Here is a 27136-nt window from a genome sequence, read left to right on the forward strand (position 1 = left end):
CTCCATGCAAAGGTGCTCTTGTTTATCTTGCACCATGACCCACAGTGCACACAGCAAGACCATGAGTGTCTGAGTGGACTTGTCCACAACTGATACTGAGAGCAGCCAGAGGTCCTTTCTTTTAAACCACCAGCTGATTTCACTTTCTAGCTCCAGTGCTGCTGTGGAATCCTCTTGACAATGAAGGTGATTGTGTCAGTTCTCTCTTTGGATGCGTGTGTATAGTTCTGTTTCCCCTTTTGTCACCAGTTCTTCCATTTGGATATATTTTGGAAACCTTAGCCTCATTCTTTTGGCTGTTGGATTCTAGAATGCACCACACACTTGGTTAATATTGGATTCTATTTTTTGTATATTATTCCAAATTGAGAATATAAGAAAATCACATGAAATTAGGTCTGAAAAAGCTGAATTCAAACTGAGCAGTCTATAAATGAAAGCCTGGGGCTTTGTTGGCTGACATTTTATATTTCAGAGGGGAAACTGCGACAGTCTGTAGCTTCATGACCGCTTGGTCTTTCATATTTGCTTTTCTTACCTTTGCAAATGTAGCATTAACTGTTTTTTTGTGATTATGCACAGGGTTCACCCTTAAAGCAGTGGTACAAGTAGGCCGCTCCGGCCTGCTTTACTGGCAAGTTATCTGAGCCAGTAGTATGGCATTCCAGAAAGACTCCCTGCTAGCCCCACCCCAGCCCCTTGACCATATGTTGTGTCTCTGTGCACAAGGCCAGGAGCACAGCTGGAGGAGCTGTTGGTGTTCTACTCTTTTCCCCACTGTCCTTCCCTCCTCCAGAACTCCTGGCCCATCCTCCACCCACCAGACCTGTGCATGGACGCAACTGGGAGCAGGACTTCTTTCCCGGCAGGAATGGGAGGAACAGAATTGCCAGCAGCTCCTCTGGCTGTTGCACTGCCCCCAGTCTCCCCTCCACATCTGTAATATGGGATGGAGAGGGGAGGAGAAGCACATTGGGGCTTGGGGTGAGGCAGTGTGGTTTGGAAAAGTCACATGTCCACTTCGTTAGCTGGTGTACCCTTCTTGTAAGAAGGTTTCTTTATTTGCATCTCTGGCATGTAGCAAGTTTTATTTGTTTTATTTAACTATTTCAAAAGGAAGTCTTTTGTCTTTTTCTTTTCCATATAGCTGACCAGCTCCAGATACGAGCTTTCTCTTTTTTAATGAATTCCTTTTACAGCGAGGGATAATTTTACAAAAAAGTCATTTGAGTCTGGGAAGCACACAAAGCAAAACAAGCCAGGAAAGTTGCAGGCATCATTTGTGAAAAGTTTCCTAAGTGCAAGGCATGTACATTTCCAGCTCTGGAAAATACTGTACATGCAGAAATTCAAGGTAAAGTCTCTGTATGCCTGATCCAAAGCCTACTTGAAGTCAGGAGTAATCTTTCCATTGATTTCCATAGGTTTTAGATAAATCCCACAGTGAAAAGTTTTGAATTGTGTTTCAGAGCTGATCATGTTTAGAAAGATTGCTTGTTTATTTTTTGTCTGTATGTCACATTATGGTGATTCTTTTTTGAAACTTCAGGGCATGCAGAAGAGAGGAGCAATCAGGGATACACACCCCTTCCCTCAACTCCCAGTACTCTGCAGAGACGGAGAGCTCCTCCAGCCCAGTGAGGGCACACAATAGGTCTCTCCAAAAGAGGTCAAATTTACATTCCAGTGCATGCCCCTGTTAAACTACTGCTAGTAGAGTACACTTGTAGCAAATCCCATTGCTAATCTCAGGCATGGGACATTCTAAAACATTTTGCATGAAGCAGTGCACAGGAGACCCCATGGGCAAATTGTTACATTTTGTATTTTTTAAGGGGAAATGGATGGATTTAACTCATTTAAGAGATTTATCCCTTTAAAGGTGGTCATTTAAACTGCCTGCTGCTTTTACCATCTGAAAAGGCTATATACCGATTAAAGTAATTAAATTATTCATTGGAAAGAATTATTCTTTGTCAGATATTTATTCCTTCAGAATTCCCAGGCTTGCTACTGACACATTTTTACTTTAGATACCTCCAGGTTTTGTGTGTCTATCTCTTCAGACCCAGTTAGCTTTCCTCTCATTGAGGACTGCTTTTCAGTTTGGAAACTTGCACCCCATTTTCTCAACTGCCTCAAAATCTTGATGAATTCTTGGCAATCCAGGTCTAGCTACTTTGTTTCATAGTATGCAAACCAGTTGATAAAAATGTGAATCAAAAACCCCTTCTAACTTGCTGGAGTGTAAGGAAGATTGTGTTACTTAATCTTTGAGTTACAGAGATGAGGTAATATGTTTTATTTGACCATCTTCAGCTTTCAGGTTTCCACAGACCTCTGCTTCAGGTGTGGGAAAGGTACTCAGTGATGTGGACAAGGTACTCAGTGTCATTGTAGTTCTAAAAATGAAAGATACTTAGTGTGTTTAGGAATAGTTTGGAAGACTTTGGTTACTTATACATAACAGCATTAATGGCAGTAGCTCATCCACAGATCTCAAGAGTACTTTGCAAAGGACAGCAATATTACTATTCCCATTGGACAGATGGGAAAACTGAGGCACAAAGCAGTGACATGGCTTGCCTAAAGTTATCCAATGGCTGACTGTATCAAAGACAGCTAGGTTGGATGTTTTAAATATTCAGGGCAACATCAGGAAACTACAAATATTCCACATCAATCATGTGAAAAACTGATCCTATTTTGCCACCTCACTTGGATATTTCTAATGTACTCTGCTTTCTGCTAGCTCACCCACCAACCCATCCATAACTTAGCCCTATAAACCATGTCAACTAATTTTTTAAAAATGTAACAGTCACTTTATATGTCCGTTATATTTCCTTTAACTTATGTTTAGGATTGAGCATGTCATATTTTGGGGAAAAAATACATGTGAAGATCTGCATGGGATTATACACAAATGTGTGGGAGACCAAAACTGGGCCAACTGTATGTGAAAGTAAAAAGGTATCCAATGCAGTTCAGAGCCAAATATGGTCATCAATAATGTGGAGCACATGAGTATGCGAAAAATGGCGTTGTTCATAGGTGAAGTGGAAAGACAAGCCTCTGTCTTCTAATTTGCCTGAAGCCAGAACATTGTCCATGAAAATCTCTGAGAGATTTTCAGCATAAAATGGTTAGGATGAGAGACAGGTAGCTCCTCAACTTTCAGGTGATGATTTGAACTCAATCCTTTTTGTGTTTACCCATTAATCACTAATTATTACCCATCAGAATCTGGTAGTTACAGTCCCATACTAAGTATATCTAGTTATCAGTAGGTTTGTTTTTTCTTGTGTCTATGGTCTGTTCCCGTTCACTTTCCGTGGAAAGATTTCTTTTCTCTTCTTTACGTGTGTTTTCTGTGTGTGGGATGGAGGAGGTGGGCATAGTCAAGAGCAGGCTTAATTTTTAATGGTCACTGTGTAGTGTTACAATTTTCAGGCCATGAACCTAATCATGTGACTTTCAGTGAAAGGCATGACTATCAAAACCACTGGGATTAGTTCAGGAAATTTTAAATGGAGCACACTGGAGAAATCGATTCCTCTGTGCATCCCATGTAGGTAAACTGATTAAAGGAAAGGCAGCAATTCCAAGCATTTTGGAACTGCAGCTTGTAATTGCCGGAGTCCATGGTGTTGGCTTAATATACTGGTGTATTTGATGAGTTAATTCTTCTTCACCAAGAGGTTATGATTGTAAATCCCAGAGCTGCTTGCTGGGTTGTAATTTCCAATTACAAAACTGTCTGTGAATTTCTAGGTCATGGAAAAAATGCTTTTCTGCCATGTATGTGAATGCCCCTTCAAGGAAGTGGAAAAAAGTAATGAAAGGAAGGATAGTGTGAGTACTGAGAACTAGATTTAGGTCAGCACAAAACCCCGAACCTGAAGGAAAATGTGTGGTATCTCACAGGGTTTTATGTTTTAAGGGGGGGAAAAAAACCTGATTGAACATCCCAGGTTTTGGAGGACCATAGGACTTGACGTAGGGGATCAGACCACACAGTAAATGGACAACACAGTAAATGCTCCGATATCTTGTCTGGATGCTGCAAAAGGAAAGAGGGGAACATCCTCCATCACTACCGTAAATCACCTTTTTAGTTATACAATGCTGAATGTTGGGGGAAAACTGCTTTCTTTCTCCATCTCGCTCAATCTGAGTGCAGGAAGGGGATAGCCCAAGCTAGCAGTCCTGTTTGTTTCTGCTTAGAGATGGTCAAAATTGGCCAGCTGGATCAGGTAGCATATGCTTTTGGAAAAGGAAATCATTTTTGAAAAGTTCTTGTTTTGAAAATGGAAAACGATATAGAACAATATTCATGAGTTGTGAAAAATGCCATGAACATTTTTGTAAATCAATTATTTTGTAAGAAATTTCCAGTTTGAAACTGCATTGCAGTAAACCCTCTTTTTAACTGACTAATGGAGGGAAGGGGTGTCTGTTAATGCCAAAAGACCATTGTATCCAAATGGCTATACTGTATGATGATGCACTGACCTTCCCAGCCCATCACTCACTCCTGTCCTCTGCCTCCCCTTTTCCCTTCACCCATTCCCCTCACACCTCCATCTCCCTCTCCCAATTACCAAAAGAGGAGCTGAATGCCGGCATGGCTCCTTCCACCTCCTGCAGCTCTCGGTGCTGCAGCTCCTCCAGCCCCCATCTCCAAGCCGCCCATGCAAAGGTAGAACGTGGCTGTCCCCAGCCTGCCAGCAGGCAGCAGCCTCCGACACCATGGCTGCTGCTCAGCACCATTGCAGGCAGCGGTGGCTGGGTGCTGACATGCCCCATGCACATGGGCCTGGGGAGGAGCGCTCCTGTACCCAGCCACAACACCCCACCGCCCAGGCTTCTCTGGCCCCAGAGGCCCCAGCCACTCCAGCAGCTCCTGCAGCCCCAGTAGTGACTCTGGTGAGTCTCCGGCATTTACTGATTGATTTTGGGAGGGTGGCGGGGGGGCTGGCAGAAAGCGTCCATTATTTCCGAAGTCTGTTATATCGCGTTGCATTTAAATCGAGGCTTTACTTCAGTAGACTGATAATAATAAGTCTATAGATTTCAAATTGGTCTATTTTGGCCATAGGCCGAAGGCTCACTTCTCTACTGCAGCCCCGCAAAGGTGGGGTGCAGTGCAGAGATGGTGCGGACAGGGCACTGCTTGTGGCTTCCTGAGTTTTAGTTTCCTTGCCCCAGAGTAGGTTAACGCTGGAGGAAACCTCAGCAGAGTGGATCTTTGCCGTGCCCCCTGTTCAAGCTATCAGAGTTATCCAGAAGAGCTGGCTGCTCCAAAATTTGAACTTCCAAAAGTGTTCCTCTCTCCCCTTCTGCCTGCCCCCTTTTCTGTACTGGCACTACTGTTAAGTTTAGATCCAGGACTGAGTTTCCCTGGTACAGGCAACTGAGCAGATAACACTAATCCCTCTAAATCAGGGGTGGGGAACCCCTGGACCATGATCCAAATCCAGGCAGCTGCTTGGCTGGATTCAGCCCCTGAGGCTGTGGCTCCCTTCTCCAGATTCCCCAGTGGATGGAGAACGTGGAGCCCTGAACCTCATGGGCTGGGGTCAGGCAAGCTGAGGCAAGTTCTAGCCCATGGGTGCCACCTGGTGGGGGCAGGAAGCATCACTACTGCCACCGCTGCTCTTCCCCCTCCCTGAGCTGGAGGAGTGGCAACATAGTGCTGCCTGGAGAGGCTTCCCTTGCTGCTCTGATTGGCCAGAATTCTGTCCAGTCAGATCAGTGAGGAGTGGCAGAAGAAAAGCCTCTCCAGGGATCTTTTCTCCATGGTGCCATTCCCCCCAGCTGGGGCAAGGGGTGGAGGCTGTGGTAGTTTGCAGAGGAAAGTGCCCCCCATTGCCTTGACCTCCTACTCCAGCCTGCTCCTGAACAGACATTCCAACCCTCACCCTGCTCCTGCTCCTGCTCCCCCTCTCTTGCCCAACTCCTGCATTCCTGCAGCCCCCTCCTGCCCAGACCCCACCTCACCTTGTTCCTATCTCCTCCCTCCTACCTAGATCCATCACCTCAAGCCTGCTTCAGAACCCCTTGCACTGCTGCCCCCAGCCCACTTATGCACCTTACTTCTCACCCAAGCCCACCTCTGCACCCAGACTGACTACCCTGAGCCTGTTTCTGCACCTTTCTCCCACTCAGACTCCAAACACCCACCCCAGTCCACTCTTGTACCCTCCATCCCATCCAGACCCCAAACTCCCATTCTCAGCCCACTCCTGCACCATCCCTCTTTCCCACCCCCACTCCTGCTTCTTGGCAGCCCCTTCCCACACACATGGCCCCCAGAAGAGTTAGTCTGGCCTGTGGGAAATCTTGAACCTCAGTCTTGTCTTTGCCAGCCCCCAGCCCTTGGTGCTGGAGCATGAGGGGAGTGAGGTGTCTAAGTCAGGGGCCACATCAGTTAGGGTTTTATGTGAGGGGGTGCTTGACCCTTTTTTGTGGCCTCGACTGATTTTTCTGAAGGTCAGTCACCTCCAACAGAAAAAAGGTTCCCCAATCCTACTCTAAATCAATATCCTATTGGTTCTGGTCACCCCACTATCATTGACATACATCTGGTGCCATCCTTTGGAACAAGAGGACACTGAAGTTTCTGACTGTATGTAGATTAGACTTCAGACTAGGGATAGAGCAGCTATTTTCACATAGGTTTTTGAAGATACCCAGGAAAGGAAACAGACAAATGTGAGTCCATGCTGTCACTCACGTGATTTTTTGCTTTGCCCAGCCCAGGAAGAGCCCCAGAGCTCACCTGTTCTCCCCTATGCTCTGCCAGCCAAACCCTGTTCTCCTGACTCCTGCCCCAGTAGTATTCAAGTCAGGGCAGGGTATCGATTTTAGTGGAGCACAAGTTTCCATTGCTGGATTTCTCAGCCTCATTCACAAACTTGTATGCATACCCCATGCGGCTCTACTGCGCAACAACACATTAACATCTGAGATGAACAGGCAACAATGAGTGCTGTATGAAAAAAAGATTAAAACAATCAACCTTGTTGCCCCTGATTTGCTACCTAACCTGGTACCCCACTTCTTTCCTCATCTTCACAGGCCACTAATCGCCTTTGAATTATCTGCCCTATTAATTAACAGCCGTTGCCATGATCATAGACTTTTTTCTTTCATTGTGATAAGTTTGCTGTGTGAGTGAGTTGTCAGATTTTAGTGGTTGAGATGGACAGTAAAATACAGGTCTGTGCTGTCCATCTTTGACTCATTCACTATTCTCCACTTTGCTGGCTTCTCTGTTTTAGTTTCCTTTCCTAGGTAGCTTCACGAGCCCTGTGTGAAAATGGCCATTCTGTCAAAATATGTGTTTGAAAAGGTCAAAGTAGCAGCACAAACCATCATGCACAGAATAGCAAGCGTTCAAATTCTGATACATCATTCTCACCACAAAGAGCAAAGAGACTAGGAGATGCATGCTGTCTAAACCAATAAGATTGCTACTGACACAGTGGGCCAGCTGCTTTGCTGTAAGTCTCAGACATATGATTTGGTTGATATATAGATAGCTCTTTATTATCATGGCAACAGTTATTGTAGCCCTTGAGGCAGATATGACTAGCCATGATGTTGCTCGTAGAGCTGTATGTACATAGCTTGTGAATCATGACTGCTTTGGAAGAAATGAATACGGACAAGTTATATACTTTTTCTCATAACATAAAAACTCAGTCTCACCAAATGAAATGAATGGGGAGCAGATTTAAAACAAACCAAAGGCCATTTTTTTTCACACAGTGCATAGTAGGACTGCGGAACTCCTTGCTGGAGAATGTTGGGAAGACTAGGACTTTAACAGGGTTCAAGAAAGAACTAGATCAATTCTTGGAGGTCAGGTTCATCAATGGCTATTAGCCAGGATGGGTAGGAATGATGTCCCTGGCCTCTGTTTGTCAGAGGCTGGAAATGGATGGCAGTAGAGGGATCACTTGATGATTACCTGTTCTGTTTACTCCCTCTGGGGCATCAGGCATGGACCACTGTTGGAAGACAGGATACTGGGCTGTATGGACCTTTAGTATGACCCGGTGTGACTGTTCTTATGAATGCAGCTGAGAAATCCAATGATGGAAATTCGTCTACTGCTTGGATTTGAATCAGTGGCTTTCCTAGCACACAGTGAATTCCATTTATGTTAAAATAGCCATTCTGAAAGGTGGAAAATTCAAAGCACATACACATTTCAACCTACATGCCAGTTTATTTAACAAAAGCAGGCAGTGTAGCATAGCTAGTTTCTTGTTGAGGCAAATATTTTGTGTAAAGTACCATTGGTTTCCATTATGACAACAGAATTTTTTGTTTGTCAGTTTGAAAATAAATGCTCCAAAGGGTATGATGCCCTGAAGACTTTATTTTTAAATGAAAGCTCCACCATATGATGCAACATATAAATCAAAGAAATATTCTGAATAGGAAAATATTTTAATCTCTTGCTGTTACTAAATGATGTCTAGATTTATTTTTGCAAACTGTCTAAAAAAATAAACCTGCAGGTTAAGTTGTATCACTGACCAATCCCTCTAAATCCTGTAGTTAGTTCTTTTCACCTAATCTTCCCACTCCCAGCCTCGAAACTGTGATTGCTAAAAAAACGTTTCCCTAGTCGCTTTCTTACCTATGTCTTGGTTGGTCTCCACTTTCACATTTTAAAACTGCTAACAGTCAGTGCAGGATAAATTTGTGCAGTATTAGAATATGTAACCCCAAATAAATTTGCTGGTTTTTTTTGTTTTGTGATTTTTTTTTTTAAATATAGAGATGTGCTTTCATTTGTTGGGAAGGGAAAGTGCTTATGAGTAATCCTGAGATAAATTTACAAAGTGATGCTTGGGCTGCAGATGCACAAGCAAATCCATTTGATGCAGAAAAAGTGGAGGGGAAGTGTTCTGGTGTGCATTGTTTCAGTGCACCACTTGCAAAAGGCACTCTCCAGTGCTGACTTTTCAGGGTGGGAGAAACACCTATCTCAGTCTTTTGTGAAGGCAGTATTTGGTGAAACAGTCATTCTGCCTTGTGCCGTGATCCTGGCAGATCTTTTTCAGTTGAGTACAGTTTGCTTGGGTCTATTCTCAAATAGAAGACTAAGGGGCCTCAGGATCTGGTGTTGGTTTAATAGGTGACACTCCTCTTTCTGTATTAGTATTGTACTAATAGCACAGGGCATGTGTTGGGGGAGAATTAGAACACCATGCTTCCATAGCTGCTGTGTTTTGGATGTGTTGTAAAAGTGAGGTTCTGTTCTCCTGTGATGAGTAAGATTCCCTAGGTATGTAACATGGGTAGGGAGTACTACTAACACCTGCCATTCTTAGCACTGTTCAGGAGATCGGACTCTTGTCAAGTGTGCCAGGTTTATGCTCAGAGGCACAACCTGGGGAGGTCTGTGTCCTACAGACAATTGGAAAAATTAGACACACTCTGGACCAGTATTTGAGAGAGCCCCTGTGGATTAGCCCTGGCAATTGACTTCCTTCCCTTTTATTTATCCAACTGGCCTTCACTGTTCAATTTTGTTGCATTCACAATATACTATTATCAATGTGACTCTTTCCATTTTCATGAATGCTGTCATCACGCATTAGGTAATATATAATTATAGAAAAATATAAGTAGAACAAGGAGCATAAAGAAGTGTGAGGTCAGGTCAGAGCAGATAGTTTCACCTAGGAATTCTACTGCATAGTATTTGAACCATTCTTAGTCTTGCAGCTGGTATGTCCTGATAGGAAATGAAGCTGAATTTGCTTAATGACAGAGCTAAGAGGAATCTGACCTAATACGTACAGTGAAACCTTTTGCTACCCCTGTTAATTAAAGCATTTGGCTGATTCTGTTAAATTGTGTTCCCCTACGAGTGGTTTAAAATGAATTGTGTGCCTAGATTATAAGGGGCAAATTATACCCAGCCCATTCCTCACAAAAGCTCAGGTCCCAATATGGGAGATTTTTATTGTTCAGGAGGGCCAGATGCTGGGCTTGGGGAACGTACAGTGCCAGCTCAGCTGGGGCAATCAACGATCTGACTAACCAGACTGGTTTGGTGACGGACCATCAAGGGGAAGGGGAGCAGTGATGGGTATGTGAAAGGATAGTCTGGCACAACTGCCTCAGTTTCCCTCCTTCAGACTCCCTAGAAATATTCCAAAATATCTTCCCAAATGTAGCTATGACCCTGGTGGGGTTCATGTATTACACAAGTTCCCTCCACACACACGATAACAAAAATTTTATAACCATAGCCCAGAATTCCTGCAGCATAATCCAAAAAGTATGTGCAATGTACAGCCCTAATGTCCTCCCCATGCCCCAGCTCTCCAGTACAATCCTTGTACCAGGATAGCCTCCTCACTCCTTCCAACTGGAGTGCAATCCCGCTCTCCCCGGTGGGACTCCCTCAGCCTATCCACAGGGATCATCCTTCCCAGGGCAGCATCCTAACTCCCTGTGTCCTCTCACAGTTCCTGTGGGATTGGCCTTTGACTCTGGAGATACCAGCAGGTAATCTCCTATGCCCTCAGCCTTTTCAAGACTTTGGCTTCAGTTCAGTGCCAGTAGGGAACTCCCCCTGTTGCTCCTCCTTCCATCAGCATTCTGTAGCCTTTTGGCCATGCGTGGGGTGGGAGGTCAGTAAGCAAATTCCTTTTGCTGCTCTGTTCCTGCCTTCCCTGCCTCCTTCCAGGTCCTCCCACAGTCCCTTGGTAGCACCTGTCCTCCTTGACTGAACCAATCTGCTTTGACTCCCTGGAACTCCCCCTCTCATCAGCTCTTTCCCTGGTCCTTTGTAATACTCAGGAGCTGCCTTTCCTTCTTCACTGGCAGCATGTGGGGTTCTTCGGCTTAGCCGGAGTTCCCTGTGGCCCCAGATCCTTGCCCCAGCTGGGTCCCCACTCCGGGGCTGCTGGTAGGGGTCCGTACCCCATCTGGCTTCCTGTTGTGGGGGTTGCTGGGCTCCCCTTGCACAGCTGGGGTCCCCAGGTCTGTGGGGATGCTGGCATGGCTGGATCCCCACCATGGGGCTCCTGGCAGGGCTCCCAGCTGGGGCTGGGTTCTCCATATTGGGGCTCCCCAACACCAGCTGGGGTCCCTGATTTGACTTCCTGCCCTGGGACTGCAGCTGGGGATCCCCAGAGCAGGCTGTCAGCTGGGCTCCATGCCACCAGCAGGGCTCCACTCCTGCCTCACATAGCTGGAGCTCTGTGGTCCAGGTTCTCTCTGGTCCAACAACCACCAATGTCCTGCTAGATGAGGGATGTTGCCAGATGAGAGAGTGCGGGATGAGAGAGATTCAACCTGTAAGAAAGATTTGCAAAATGTTGGTTCAGTTCTAATGGACAGACCGACTAATGTAGAAACAAATACAGATAAAGCATTAATTTAGCCCTGTACCAAAGCTAGTGAAGAGACATCACTACTTTTATTTCCATACATTTTCCTTTGCTGTGACTTGGACTTCGTTCTTCATTCGGCTTCATTCTGTGCTTTCTAAGATAACATCACTTGTGTCAAGGAACCAAAGAAACTCCTAGCATGTAGTGGCACCAGTCAGATATTTGAGCTATTGTATCTGGATTGGCCTCACATAGTGAATTCACAGTGACATCTTTGGCCATTTAAATTCTTCGCAATGGATCTAGTGAAAATCCACAGTGGTGTTTGGAGAACAGTGTTTTTGATGGCAGTGCCATTATATTGGGTGCAGCTGCCAAGGTGAGAGGCCAGTGGCATGAAGAAAATTAATTTATGTAAATGAAAGCAATTAGGAAATTTAATCAGGAGTCTAATGTTTTCTTTTTTCATGCCGTATTACTGAATTAAAGGACCACGGTTATTTACAGCTTTTATAATTTACAAATGTAATGCTACAGCTCAAGTTCAAACACAAAGCGGAATTCTGTTTGACTTTTTTTTTTGAATTAGTGGAAAAGAATTCCCACACCTTCTCTATAAGGTATTTAAAGCAATTTGTCTGAAAAACACAACTACCACCAATAAAAAGGAATGAGACGTACCTTGTTTGTGGTATCAAACACGTAGTTAAACATTACATGGAGAAGGTGAAACACACAGGACCTTGTTCTCATTCCATTAAGGCCCTTTTACACTTTTCTACTTATGTATATTTATGTCCACTGTATGGCCCCTTTATATTGCCAGAGTGGAGGAAAGAGCCAAAGTGTAAATGAGAATCAGGCTCTGGCTGGACGTTTCCCTCCTTCCTTTTGTTTCTTGAGAGTAGAGAGAGCCATGAAGAACCGTCGGCGGCTCTAGTCACACTGGAAATACGTACTTGATTTTCAGGGGTACTGAGCACTTTCAGCTCTGTGGGCCCATTGACTTCAGCTGACACTGCTGAACATCATGAGCTTTTATCGCTTCAGCGGGGCATTGTGTTAAAGCAGTTCAAAATTGAATCTGCTCTTCAAAATGTACTTTAAAAAACCTGTCTGACCCTTGGCGGGTGGAGCGGGGGAACCAGGCACTCCAAAAAGAGGACTCTGATTTTAAAATCCCCCCTTATCAAAAGATCCAGACAGAAATCATGGAAATCAGACCGGGCTATATACAAATCATACTGCAGATTCCATTTGTATTCATTTCATGCTTTGAGGTACAGATATGGCATTGACGCTGGATGAATGGCAATAGTGCTGGCATTGCTGCTGGAGCTAAAGGATGAACCTGAGGAGTTGGAATTTATCAGCACTAAGGCCATCCTCAAAAGGGAGAGATGCTCTGGAACTGCATCTGCTGGTGTTCTACTTATTGGGGGTGGTTTCGTGGAGTGGGGAAAACTTGCTCCTTGAAGAAGCTTCTAATATTCAGCTTAGGTTCTCCATTAAAAGAATTAAAGTGAGTGCCTTTTAATTCGTTATCCGTATCCCACTGGGACACCCTCAGCTGTATAGCTCTTCCTTTAACAAATGATTGATCGAGACCTGAGAATTGAAGGAACCACTGAAAATGCAAAAGCAAACAAAGTGGAGATATAAGGATTGATTGTGCTCTGCTGAAGTAATTTTATGCAAGTGTTTTGTTCCTTCAGAGATTTATAGCTTTTTGAATTGAGAAAAGGTTTACGTAGGTTCAACTCATTGAAAGCTTTATTTATTTTCAATTTGGGGATGTGCTGACCTGTTCGGGGAAAAGTTCTGACATGGGAGAACTTGATACACTTACATATTGGGCTTGTTGTGCCCGGCAGTTTACTACTGTGCTCTTTAAATGGACATAATCAGTTAGTGGACCCTCCCTCGTAGCTATGTGACATGTTGGCTCAGTCTACACTTGCCCCCAGCTTTGAAGGGGGTATGGTAATCAGGGCCACAGGAGATTACTAATGAAGTGAATATGCAGCACTTCATTAGGCTAATTTTCCCCCTGCAGCAACTTCAAAGCATCAAACTTCAAAGTGCTGGCATGCATGTAGCCTCAGGCACTTTGAAGTGCCCACACTACTTCGAAGTCCTTTTACTCCTTTGAAGTTGGGGGCAAGTACAGACAAACCCATTGAGATGGGGTGCTGAGCCCCACACTGGTGAACAGAGGGTAAAAGATCAGCTCTGGGTCCAGATGGCCCCACCCAGCCACGTTTGCTGGACATGCTCACGTTGGGTGCAAGGCTCAGAAGCTCATTTCTCAGAGGCACAGTTGCGTGCCACATGCTCCTGCAGAGAGCTGCCAGGGTCCTACACACCCAAGCGGAGACCTTCTTGCCAAGTCCCCACACGCTCTGTGCTCCGTGGAAGCAAGAGCGGTGGTCTGTGCCTAATGAAAGGAAGACCTTTGGGCCTGCAATCAGAGAGAATTGCAGGGGAGTTCCAAAAAGTGACCAGTGGAGTGGCTGGAGGAAGTAGCATAGGCAACAGGATGTAAAGGCATCTGCACTTAGACCTCATATTTGAATGGTCATTCACAGGACTCTGCGTTAGAACCCAGTGGAGCAGGGAGGGCCCAGCTTCCCCTACCCTCAGCTGCTGCGTCTTCCTGCTGCACTCTAGGTCACTACCTCTTGCCCCTGGGCAACCCACGCCTGAGTTTGGACCACATGCTAACCTGCATAGTGCTGTACTTCACTCTTACAGGATTCTGCCAGCAGCTTAGCTGTTTGCATTCAGTAAGCTCCTTGCCAGCTGATATTTTCACCTGGCAGTCCCAGAACCTTAACTGAAATATACAACCCCCAAATACCTAGGGAGACCACATACTGCAGCGTCATTTCTTTGCCCTTCTGTACAGGTACCAGCCTACGTAAAATTGGTAGGCCATGCCTACTTCCAATACTCTGGGGTATCTACACAGTAGTGCTAACACTTGCATCCACTTTGCACTCAAGTACCAAGAATCTGAATACCCTCTGTGCACGGGGTGGGGGGCTGCCACTTAGAGGCCGGGCTCTGATCCGGGAAAGAGTACTGTGAAGTCACGCGGGTGCAGTCTGGCTCTGCTGCATGCTGGAAGTTGGTGGAATTGTGAGTCGGGGACTGGGGAGCGCTGTGGGGGCACAGCAGGGCAAGCCTCTGAACCCACTGCCTGATGGTCAATTTAGGGCTGGATTAAAAAAGGTCTTTCAGGCTAAATGAGGCCTCATGGCCACAGTCTGCCTACCCTGATCTAGATTTTGGTCCATGGTGACACACAGTGAAAAGACTTTGACTAGCCAAGCGTTCGCACCACATATACTAAAATTGGAATGATACAGAGAACACAAGCAAGGCCCCTGCACAAGGATCACATGCAAATTCATGAAGTGTTCCACATTTTGACTCATGAGGAGATGCTGAGAGATGTGGGCTTATTAAGTCTGCAGAAGAGAAGAATGAGAGGGGATTTGAAAGCAGCCTCCAACTACCTGAGGGGTGTTCCAAAGAGGATGGAGAAAGGCTCCTCTCAGTGGTGACAGATGACAGAACAGGGAGCAATGATCTCAAGTTGTGGTGTGAGAGGTCTTGATTGGATATGGGAAAAATCATTGTCCAATATCCAGGAGAGTGAATGGATTACCTAGGAAGGTGTTAGAATCTCCATCCCAAGAGGTCCATAAGTCCCAGTTTGACAACGCCCTGGCGAGGATGAGATTGGTCTTGCTTTCAGCAGAAGGTTGGACTCGGTGACCTCCTGAGGGCTTTTCCAACCCTATGATTCTGAAATACAAGATTAGGCAAAAACAAGAGATGAATCACAGCCACATTGATGCCACTGGGAGATTTGCTATTGACTTCAAGGGAGCCAGGATTTTATCCTTGGTGTATGATTTTTCAGAGGAACCAATGGGATCTGAGTATGTTAATCCCTTATTCTTCTTTGAAAATTGTAGCCTACTTGTTCTGTAATCCACTAGTAAAATTTGTAGGGTGTTTTGCCTTTTGACCAGCCCAGATGGATCTGATTGTGGATTTGAGTTTTTCCTACAAAGCGGAAGAAACTCTGAGTTTGCAAAAGGCAAACCAAACAAAAAAAAGGTGGGGGGTGATAAACTAATCCTTTGTCCGTTCAAAATGCATAAAATCTGAAGAGGAAGTGACACCAGGTGGGGTGTGTGGGGGGGGTCACTTCAGTAAGCCTCCCTCTACCTGTCTGAAGTCACCTAACCCAGAATAAAAGTATTGTAATGACAGTCTGTTCAACAATAATTTCATCAAGAATTAAAATCATCTTTGAAGTCAGGCTAGGCAAAATACAAGTTTGCTTGCGGCTTTGGCTGCTGTCCTTATTCACTGATACTCCCATAGGCTCAACTCTGATTATGTCCTTCTGAGGACACTCCAGGTGGTTTGTTTATTTCACACTAAATCATGGCTAATTACTTTGAGATTAGCAGCCTGCATGGGCTTCTGGTGAGTGGTGTCATGGCTACACTGGACTATTGCTGTGGGCATGAATATCAAAGATCCTTGGCAATGCTCCACCAAATTTAACGAGCCTTTATAAAATGCAGCTTAACATTCTTAAACGTTTGTTAACATTCCCTCTTTTTTCAGAGTAAAATTAATCTGAAAGTCACCTGCACGCTTAAGAACAATGTTCCCAGCCCATTAGATCCTCATCCAGGAGGAACCCATATGAAAGCCATAAGCTTCACAGCCAGAGACCAACACTCAATGTGATTTCAGTTGGAGTTTGTACAGAGTAAGGTCTATAGAGGAGTGAATCCTCTCAAACCTTCCTTTGAATAAATATGCAAATCACTTTGACAAGACTTCATTAATACTTTTTGAAGTACTGCTCGCTTCCCTTTGTAAGGCTCTTACCCCATCAAAATGGTAGGAAAGCACAGCAAAGAACAGCATGGCCCTGTAACCCTGGCTTAGAAACCGTACAGACATGGACATTTCATGTTCCTCCTCTGCAATCCTCTCATTTGTGGTCTGACCATTTGCTGGTGACTGCTCTGTCCCACCATGTGGAAGAAAGAGTATAGCGTCTGTTTGGGGAAACTAATGTAGAGATGTTGTGGTCATGGGCAGCTGGCATAAATTAGAATAATCTTGAAGCAGTTCTAAATTATCTTGCATAGCCAGCCCCGGGACTGAGGAGATCGAGATGATTTAAAGCCATCCTCCTCTCTACCCCTTTCTTCTGAGCTGTACTAGAGCACTTCTCAGCCACAAACTAGGATCTGAGCCTTTACTTCTCCCCCAGAGAGATCATTCCCTCCCACTATCTCTTCTTCGCTCTGCCTTCATCCATTTGCCTTTATTTTCTGAACATTTAATACATGTGTCAATTTTAGTAGTGATAATTTGAATAAAAGTTAGACTTTCTATAATTCATATGGAATGAGAAAATCAATTTTGTAAGCAATCTGTAAATCAGACTCAATAGTGAGAAATCCTTTTGCAAATAGCCTGAATATAGCAGTTTCTCTCTCTTGCTGGATGAGTTGTGCATATTCCAAACCAGAAGAAAAGAAGGTTGTGCTACAAACCCAGTCCGTGCTCCATATTAACTGACTATTTTTGTTCCTGTGAGAGTTAATGTACTGAAAAATATCTGTCAGAGATAGATTATCTTGACATGTGATGTCAAAGAAGTTGAGGAACTATTTTCTTCCTATTTTATGTTTTCTCTTTTCAGTTTTCCAAGGAAAGACTGTGAGGCAACTGGTTATGTTCCATGGTTGGGATAAGTAGAAGGTATCAACTTCTTGTGACTAACCTGGCATAGTTCTACACCACTGGTGTCCAATAGTAATTCAAAGATTGCCACATTTGTGGTTGTCATCCTTCTGTATTTGCCACAGCACCTGCCTGCCACTCTAACTCAATACTCTCCCTCAGAGGCAGGACCCCCAGCCTCCCCCAACTCCATGTCCTCCCCCTACCTCAGAACCAGGCACCCCAGCCCCTCCTGCCCTAACTGAATATGCCAACAACTCAGCAATGCTGCTGCTGCTGCTAGAACCACCACAGGCGACAGGAAAACTGGGGCCACAAGAGCCATCCAGCAGGGGCTGCGGGGTCTATGCTGGGGAAGAGCTGCAGGGATGGGGTGCAGAGTGGGCAGAGGACACTCCACATGTGTGGCTCTGAGAAGCTGCATTTAAAGGCTCCAAAGCCCAGAATTGCCACATGTGATGAGTGGTGAATGTATTGGACACTGGTTCTACACTAGTATGAATCCCATGTGCCCCATGGCTTCTGCCAGAAGATAGCTTTCTCACAATGAGGGACAGTTTGGGGAGGCCAACAGCCCTTTGTTGAATTCTTCCTGTACCGTAACTTCATGGAACAGCCTCACACCAATTACTACAGGAATCTGACTGCTAGAATCTGAGACTCCATTTCCAGGGTTGGATCACTGGAAAAAGTGGTCTGTTCTGTTCATACATCTCTGAAGCATCTGGCCATGACCAATGTTGGAAGCAGTACACTGCTAGATGGACCATGGGTCTGACCAAGCATGGCTATTCTTACATTCCACAGTAATGTTTATGTTCTCTCTATCCCGGCAACACTGAGAAGGGTTCTGAGGGCGGTAGGATTCAGGGAACTTCAGCGTAACAGCTTTGTAGACTGTACGGTACTGAATGGGCATTAGGTTTAGTAACAGCAGAGACAAGGGACATTTGAATGGTTGCCTCTTGATCCATATGTTTAGAAGAAGGAGGTCTGGGGGACAGTCAAACTCTTCTCTGTAGGGAGAACAACTTCTGAGAAACCAAACTGAAACACAGAGTGCCTATGTCAATGTGCAGAAATTAATTGCATAGGGTAAATATGGCTGAACATTTCAGAGGGAGATTGGGAGTCAGAGAGTGGCTTATATTTAGCACAGAACAAACTAGGTTTGATACATACTAATAACTGCAGAGTTACAAGGGAGGATATTATGGGCAATCAAAAAAGCTGTGTGAACAAAGATGAAAAAAAATAGCCTTGAGGTTGAAAGATTTTTCTGTGATCCCATAATCCTTTCATATGTGCATATAAAACATCCTTAAATGTGCTAAATATAGATGCAGAAAGAACAAAATATACATTGACAAATATGATAAAGAAGATCTAGTCTCATTTATATGCAGCTTAAGAAAAGGTTTTTCAGTGTCCTTGAACTGGGGCGAGGTGAATTGCGAAGTTTGGTGGAAAAACATTTTAGAATTTTAGTTTTTAAAAGGAGCAAAAAGGTTGCAGTGTGATAAACGATTGGGCTGCTTATGCACTGTAGGTAGCATATAGAAGTGTATTGTAAGCAAACAGTTCCAATCACTACTGATGCTCATAGTATATGTCTTGAACTGGGAAGTTCAGAAACAAATTGAACCAGGCTCCTCTGCTATTTGAAAGGGTTTCAAAATAAGTGTTCTTGTCTGAGCTTCTCTCTACTATAATTTGTAATCCACAGAGAAATCTTAAAGTCCTCAAAGTGACTTTTAGGCCAATAATATTAGGGTCTAGGACAATAATCAGAGTACTGATGCAAACAAGAGTATCTGCACTGACGATGGAGAATTCCAAGAAGTCTACTATTTAAGGGGCAGCAATATTTGTCCCTAAACTTTGTAGCTCCATCCACTTTCCAGTATTTCAAAGAATACAAAAAAAATGCTGCTAGTGTTGTACATAAGAATTTATTCTGAGGTCAGTAGATCTTATTGTTTGTCCCACCGGGGTGCAGTGTGGATCAGATTTTCACACGTAGATAGGCACCTGGTGGGATTTTCAAAAGGGCTTAAGGTGCTGACTTCCCCATGGGAGTTAAGTTTCTTGGCCCTTCTCAAAATCTTGTTAGACATCAAACTCCTTCTTCAGAAAAGTCTGACTATATGGCTGTGGCCATACTAGGATTAAACTTTGAAAGGGGAAATTCTGAATAACCATTTTGAAACTTCACCTTTTGAAATGGAGCAACTACACCCAAATAGCAGATCAACATTGCAATCTGCACTTTTGAAAGGCGTCACCGTCCTTTCGAATGAGAACAACTACACAGCAAATGGCTTGGGCGCAGGATGGAGGACGGGACCTACCTCACCCCATGGGAGCTACTGGTTGGGGAGACAACTGTGCACTCATGCATAGTCTCTGATGGCACATACCCCCTTCAGGCGTGGCTAATGCGGCCTTATATGGACCACACAAATGTGAGCCAGAACCACTTCAATGCTTGGCTCAACCAGGCCCGTAACACCGTTGAGCAGGTGTTTGGGCGCCTCAAGGCACACTTCAGGTGTTTATTGACACGCCTGGAGGTTGTCCTCCCCGGCGTGCCCACTGTTGTGGGTGAATGTTGTGCTCTCCACAACTTAACGGAGAGTAAACGTGAGCTGTTCATGGCGTGGTGGGCGACTCAGGCTGTAACACACTAAGAACAGCCAGCTGTGGCCCCAGGCCACCAGGTGCACTGGGATGGGGTGCGTGTGAGAGAGACCCTCCAGGGGGCCTTCACCCAGGGGCCCCTGTGACCTGCCACACCTGTTCAATGTGGTATCAGGGCTGAGCAATGCCCTTGTCACCATCCTGCACCCCACAACCCCCCTCCTGCACTCCAACCCCTCACTACTGCTCCACCATCATCCCTGCCTGCACATACATAACTCCCTGCTCCCACCCAAAGCATGACAGGCACCATGTACTTTACTTGTTGTAGAAATAAAACAACTGTTGGTTTACTTGAATGTGACCGAGTAGTAGAATCCCTTCTCCAACTATGTACATGGGGGAGTGGGGGGAGAACTATGTTCATGGGGGGGCAGAGGGAGAACTAGTCATCTAGTGGGGTGGGGAGACAGGAGCCATGGTGCCCATGGGAGCCACAACTGCCCCGGGTGCGCAGCCCCTTGTGGGGTTGGGATGGGGCCAGGAACACAGGGAGGTAGGGGTGTGGCAGCGGTGTGGCGACCTCAGCCTCAGTGGGTGGCAGGGGGAGGAGCCGTGCCTGAGGTGAGTGTGCCCACCTGCAGCCACCACACCAGTTCCTCCTGTTCAGCTAGGGTGAGGTGGGGTGGGAGCAGGGCAGCAATGGCAGGGGGTGTGGGAGGGGCTGTTGTTGGAGGGGGCAGCTGGCCCAGCCAGGTGGTGAAAGCCAGGGTGAGGGCATCAAGGGAGCTGGCCACTCAGCCCCAGGCCACCTACTCCATCAAGAGCCACTCCCAAAGGAGATGGCTCTGCTCCCGCCATGCGGCCGTGTGTACTGCCTGTAGGCAGCTGTGACAGTGTGCCTGCCTGGCATAGTGCCCAGTCCTTGGGGGGTGTCATTCCATCCCCCTTGCCAGCTGCAGCAGGGCCCCTCAGGACATTGAAGGGGCTGGTCTGGCTCATGGACAGTGAGGATGTAAAGACATAAGTGAAGAGGGGGGCACCCCATCAGTCAAGAGACCAAGCCATGTGGGGCAGTGATCCCATCCCTGTCAGCCATCCCTCCCTGCCCATGGGAGCAGAGGTTCTGGGATGTCCCGGATGCAGAGGGGTCCGTGCATGGGTGGGAGGTATGCTAGACTCTGTTGGCCGCCCCTATGTCCTACCATGCCACATGCCCCGTGTGGTTGTCCGTGGACTCACGTTCAGAGATCCCCATGCATGGCCTCTCCTAGATAGGAGTCATGGCCATCTGTGGGCCCCTGGGCTGGGGCCACTAGCTGTGTGGGTGGCCCCATGTTGGCTGTGATGGAAGCCAGCCACCTCCCACATGCCCTAGGGTACCCAAAATGCGCAGTCCTACCTGAGGTGCCTTGGGAAGATCAGGGGAGGCCTGGGCAGAGGTGGCCCAGCTTGTGGACTCCGAGGGCACGGCGATAGTGAGGGCCCCCTCACTTCAATGCTTCCTGTTGCTGTCCCCTCCTCCTGCTCATGCTGTGGATGTGGGGCTCCTCAACATCCTCTTCTGGCTCCACTGTGTCCAGGGCCTCCCTTGCCCCAAGGATCTGTCAAGCTTGTGGTAGCAGGACCTGATGCAGCTCCTTCACCTTTGAGTGTTCCTTCTTCGGGGTCTGGGGGGGTGCCCCTGTAGGATCAGGGTCTGGGTGAGGTGGGCAAAGGCACTGCCTCATCCCCCCCCTCCACCAAAGCAGTCAGGAGTCACAGACCTCAGGCTACATCCATGTAGGGCCCCTCTTCTTGTATGGCTGGCTGGAGTCCTGGGAGCCCAGTCACCTGGTGCTCTGGGATCCCTGGGTGTCATGGGGATCTTTAACAGGGATCTGAGGGGAGCTCTTATGAGGTTCTGAGGGGTGCTGGAGGGTATGCAGCTGCGCACATGCTCTCAGCTTCCTGCACAGGTTTTCTGGGTCCCTGCGGCTTTAAAAGCATCCAGAGCTGGCAACCATAGAGCCTTGCTGGTGCTGGCCAGGGCGTCTCTGTGCTGCATGTGGCCGTCACCATGGAGGACTTGTTATTTTGAAATAGCAGCCAGGGGAGTGACTACACACATTCTCTTTCTAAATTAATTTCAAAATGAGGTGCTGTTCCCAATACGGGAATGGAACAACGCTTTTAAAACATCCACCTCATTATTTCAAAATTAATTTAGAAAGGAGCAATTTGTTTGTAGTTGCTCTCATGTGGATTTTGAAATGTCCCCTCCTTTCGAAATTAATTTTGAAATTAAATCCTAGTGTGGCCACAACCTATGTGTTTATTTAAGCCATTGATCAGATATGCAAAATAAGGCACAGATGTTAAGTGAATTGCAGAAGGTCAGAGAAAATTAGTAGCAAAGCAAAATATCGCTTAGGATACTGCCCTCCAACCTTCTGCTCTAGTCTCTAGAGATCACTGCTGATGTTTTTTGTGATGGATATAATATCAGTTATAGGCTGCGTCTACACGTGCACGCTACTTCGAAGTAGCGGCAGTAACTTCGAAATAGCGCCCGTCACGTCTACACGTGTTGGGCGCTATTTCGAAGTTGAAATCGATGTTAGGCGGCGAGACGTCGAAGTCGCTAACCCCATGAGCGGATGGGAATAGCGCCCTACTTCGACGTTCAACATCGAAGTAGGGACGTGTAGACGATCCGCGTCCCGCAACATCGAAATAGCGGGGTCCTCCATGGCGGCCATCAGCTGGGGGGTTGAGAGATACTCTCTCTCCAGCCCTTGCGGGGCTCTGTGGTCACCGTGGGCAGCAGCCCTTAGCCCAGGGCTTCTGGCTGCTGCTGCTGCAGCTGGGGGTCCGTGCTGCATATACAGGGTCTGCAACTAGTTGTTGGCTCTGTGTATCTTGCACTGTTTAATGAAAGTGTGTCTGGGAGGGGCCCTTTAAGGGAGCGGCTTGCTGTTGAGTCCGCCCCGTGACCCTGTCTGCAGCTGTGCCTGGCTCCCTTATTTCGATGTGTGCTACTTTGCCGTGTAGACGTTCCCTCGTTGTGCCTATTTCGATGTTGGGCTGAGCAACGTCGAAGTTGAACATCGACGTTGCCAGCCCTGGAGGACGTGTAGACGTTATTCATCGAAATAGCCTATTTCGATGTCGCAACATCGAAATAAGCTATTTCGAAGTTGGGTGCACGTGTAGACGTAGCCATAATGTGATAGTCTTGTAAAAAGAGCCCATGTGGCTTTAAAAAATGGCACAGCTTTTCATTTAAAAATTTATCATGTCTTCTAAGTTTATTATTCAATAAATATAGAACACTTTAATTTTGACTTTCAGGGTGTCACTGCTATTCCTCAGCTATTTAATGATGGTGGAGTTTCATGCTTTTGATGTACATTAATTTAACAATACCCTTTTAAAATCTTACATGGGTGTGTTTTCATTTGGCTTGTATATTTTTGTTCAGTACTGCACATAGCAATCCTACTAAAAGTGTAAAGGAATAAAACCGAAATATCATTAAAACCAGATGAAATCAAGTCTCTCATACTCAATCAGTATCTTCATTGCTGTTACAGTAAAACTAAAAAGTTCAAACTATACATGAATTTGCCAGTAAAAGTAACAAAATAACTGAAAAGAGAAAAGAAAATCTGTCACCTGGGTTCTACTGAGGAGTGTTTAGCAGTTAAAGAGTGACAAATAAAAACTTCCAACACAATTTGACTCTTTTACATACATTTTTTCCCTCAGTATCTTATTTGTTTTATCAACCAATTGGAATGCAAGGCTCTCATCCTCCCCCTACCCTCACCAATGAAAAATCTTGAAACTGCTTCCCTACCATTTAAATAGTAGGTTGTGCTTTTATGCACTCTTCCTCCAAGGATTCCAACGCTTTTACAAATGTTAATGGAATAAACTTTATTACAAGCTTGTGAATTTTATCACCTCATTTCACAGCTGGGAATACTGAGGAGCAGAGCATTTTCTGACTTTTGCTGGATCAAACAGGTCTGTGCCTAGAGCCTGGATTTCTGAACACCTGCTCCAATGCTTTAGTCATCTGAGCTCACCCTTTATTTCCTTAGGAAGAAAAAGGGAGTTCTCCTTCTATACTGACTTGCTCATTATTTTAAAGAAGGGATTGACACTCTGACTTCCCTATACATTTCTCCGTTCTCGTTTCTCTTTCATTACTCTTGGTGGATGTGTTCTCAACTTCATTGCCAGATCATGGAACCTTAGTGTCATATCTGACTCCCCTCTTTCTCAAGATGGGGTATTCTGTAATCCTGTGGAGATGACTCTATTTCACTATGGCTGGGTCTACACTTGTGTTCCTCTTTCGAAAGAGGTATGCAAATGAGGTAAATTGGAAATGCAATTGAGGTGCAGATTTGCATATGTGGCACCTCATTTGCATATTCTTGTTTCTAAATAGCTTCATTTAAAACAATAAACCAGTGTAGACACTGCTCTTTCAACAGTAAACCCCATCTTCCAAAGAATCCTTCCCCTAAAAAAGGGAAGAAGGATGCTTCAAAGATGGGATTTACTTTCGAAAGAGCAGTGTCTACACTGGTTTTCTTCTTTGGACAGAAGCTATTTTGAAATAAGAATATACAAATGAGATGCCTGATTTGCAATTCTGCACCTCATTTGCATTTTTGATTTACCTCATTTGCATACCTCTATCAAAAGAGCAATGCAAGTGTAGATACAGCCTATCTGTGAAAAAGGATAATGATACTGACATGCAAGGTAAAGTGATTTGAGCTCTACTAATTAAAAGAGTTATGGAAGATTTAAGTTTGTTTCCTCTACAGGCCAGACTAGAGAGCTGGTGTGGCAGACACAGGAATGCATAGTTGAATCCTCAAAGGCTTTGCAAGATTGATGTTGGAAGGTCTCAGAACGGGGACATAAAATAAGTACAGTCTATATATTGCTTTTATAGTGTGGTGTAACAATAAAGAGACTCAGAAGATCCCATGCAGAGTAGGCATGTACACTTATTCCATGGGCAGTCACTGTGCAGTCTTAGACATACTGCTGTTTATTTGTTTACGGCGATTTTGAACAATAACATTTGATTTTATTTTTTGCCATCTTGCATCTGTTTTAAGAGTGCAAAAATACCACTGGGAAACTGCACAAACGATGAATAGTCCTGTGGTACTTGAGAGACTAACACTTTTATTAGGTCCTGAGCTTTCATTGGTAAAACCCACTTCCTCAGATGAAAAATGCAGGCTGTGGCCACACTATCTCCTCCTTTCAGAGGGGATATGGTAATGTCGCACTTTGGGATATGCTAATGAGGCACTACTGGGCTCCCCCAGTATAATAAAGATGTGGACGTGCTGGAGCAGGTTCAGCAGAGGGCAACAAAAATGATTAAGGGTCTGGAGCACATGACCTATGAGGAGAGGCTGAGGGATTTGGGCTTGTTTAGTTTATAGAAGAGAAGACTGAAGGGTGGTTTAATAGCAGCCTTCAACTTTCTGAAGGGCAGCTCCAAAGATGATGGTGAGAAACTGTTCTCAGTGGGGTCAGGTAGCAAAAAAAGTCGCAGTGGTCTGAAGTTACAGAAGGAGAGGGGTTGGTTGGATATTAGGAAAAACTATTTCACCAAGAAGGTGGTGAAGCACTGGAATGCGTTGTCTAGAAAGGTGGTGGTTTCTTCATCCCTGGAGGTTTTCAAGTCCCAGCTTGACAAGGTGCTGGCTGGGATGACTTAGATGGGGTGGATCCTGCTTGAAGCAGAGGGCTGGGGTAGATGACGACCTGAGGTCCCTTCCAGCCCTATGAGTCTATGTAGCACCTCGTTAGCATAATGGCAGCTGCGCACTCTGAAACTGCTGGTTTCAAAACTCATGCTGTCTTGTGTAGCCAGGGGCCCTTTCAAAACAGGCCCCTGATTTTGAAAACCCCTTATTCCCACCTGGTTTTGGGAATAAGGGGTTTTCAAAATCAGCTGTCTGTTTTGAAAGGCCCCTGGCTACATGGGTGGCGTGCGTTTTGAAAATGGCAGTTTCGCAGTGTGTGTGGCCGCAATTATTCTAATTAGGCGCTGCATATTCATAGCAGCACCTCATTAGTCTATCCCAAAATGCCACATTACCATAGCCCCTCCAAAAGGAGGGACTAGTGTGGCCACAGCAATAGAGGAAAAATGGAATTCAGGGTTTATATGAAGCGAGGAAAGAGAGGAAGAGAAAAAGGGGTTACCTGTCACTAGTAGGACCATTTAATCATAGAACACTAGGACTGGAAGGGGCCTCAAGAAGCCATCGAGTCCAGTCCCCTGCCCCGACGGCAGGACCGACCACTATCTACACCATCCCTGATAGACATCTATCTAATCTGTTCTTAAATATCTCCAGCGAGGGAGATTCCACAGCCTCCCTTGGCAACTTATTCCAGTACTTGACTACCCTGACAGTTAGGAACTTTTTCCTAATGTCCAACCTAAACTTCCCTTGCTGCAGTTTAAGTCCATTGCCTCTTGTTCTCTCCTCAGAGGCCAAGAAGAACAAGTTTTCTCCCTCCTCCTTATGACACCCTTTAAGATATCTGAAAACCGCTATCATGTCCCCCCTCAATCTTCTTTTTTCCAAGCTAAACAAGCCCAATTCTTTCAGCCTTTCTTCATAAGTCATGTTCTCCAGACCTTTTATCATTCTAGTTGCTCTTCTCTGGACCTTCTCTAATTTCTCCACATCTTTCTTGAATTGGGGTGCCCAGAACTGGACACAATATTCCAGCTGAGGTCTAACCAGCGCAGAGTAGAGCGGTAGAATGATTTCTCGTGTCTTGTTCACAACACACCTGCTAATGCATCCCAGAATCATGTTTGCTTTTTTTGCAACAGCATCACACTGTTGACTCATATTTAACTTGTGATCTACTAGAACCCCTAGGTCCCTTTCTGCTGTACTCCTTCCTAGACAGTCTTTTCCCATTCCGTATGTGTGAAACAGATTATTCCTTCCTAAGTGGTCGGTCCTGCCGTCGGGGCAGGGGACTGGACTCGATGGCCTCTCGAGGCCCCTTCTGGTCCTAGTGTTCTATGATTCTGTAAGTCATGTTCTCCAGACCTTTTATCATTCTAGTTGCTCTTCTCTGGACCTTCTCTAATTTCTCCACATCTTTCTTGAATTGGGGTGCCCAGAACTGGACACAATATTCCAGCTGAGGCCTAACCAGCGCAGAGTAGAGCGGTAGAATGCTTAATGAAGCACATTAAGTTGGGTGTGTTTCATTACTGTGAATCTTAAAGGTGGGGAACTTGCCTTTGTAGAGATAGTTAAGATGTCTAGTCAGGCCAAGGTTCAAGG

At 45.5% G+C, this 27136-nt stretch overlaps 1 pseudogene; it reads left to right on the forward strand.

The window, feature by feature from the left end:
* Positions 1-14702: 14702 nt before the first annotated feature.
* LOC142018752 (U6 spliceosomal RNA) lies at positions 14703-14803 on the forward strand (annotated as a pseudogene).
* The last annotated feature ends 12333 nt before the right edge of the window (positions 14804-27136 follow it).

Source organism: Carettochelys insculpta, chromosome 10 (genome assembly GCF_033958435.1).
Source record: "Carettochelys insculpta isolate YL-2023 chromosome 10, ASM3395843v1, whole genome shotgun sequence".
NCBI classification, from domain to species: Eukaryota; Metazoa; Chordata; order Testudines; family Carettochelyidae; genus Carettochelys; species Carettochelys insculpta.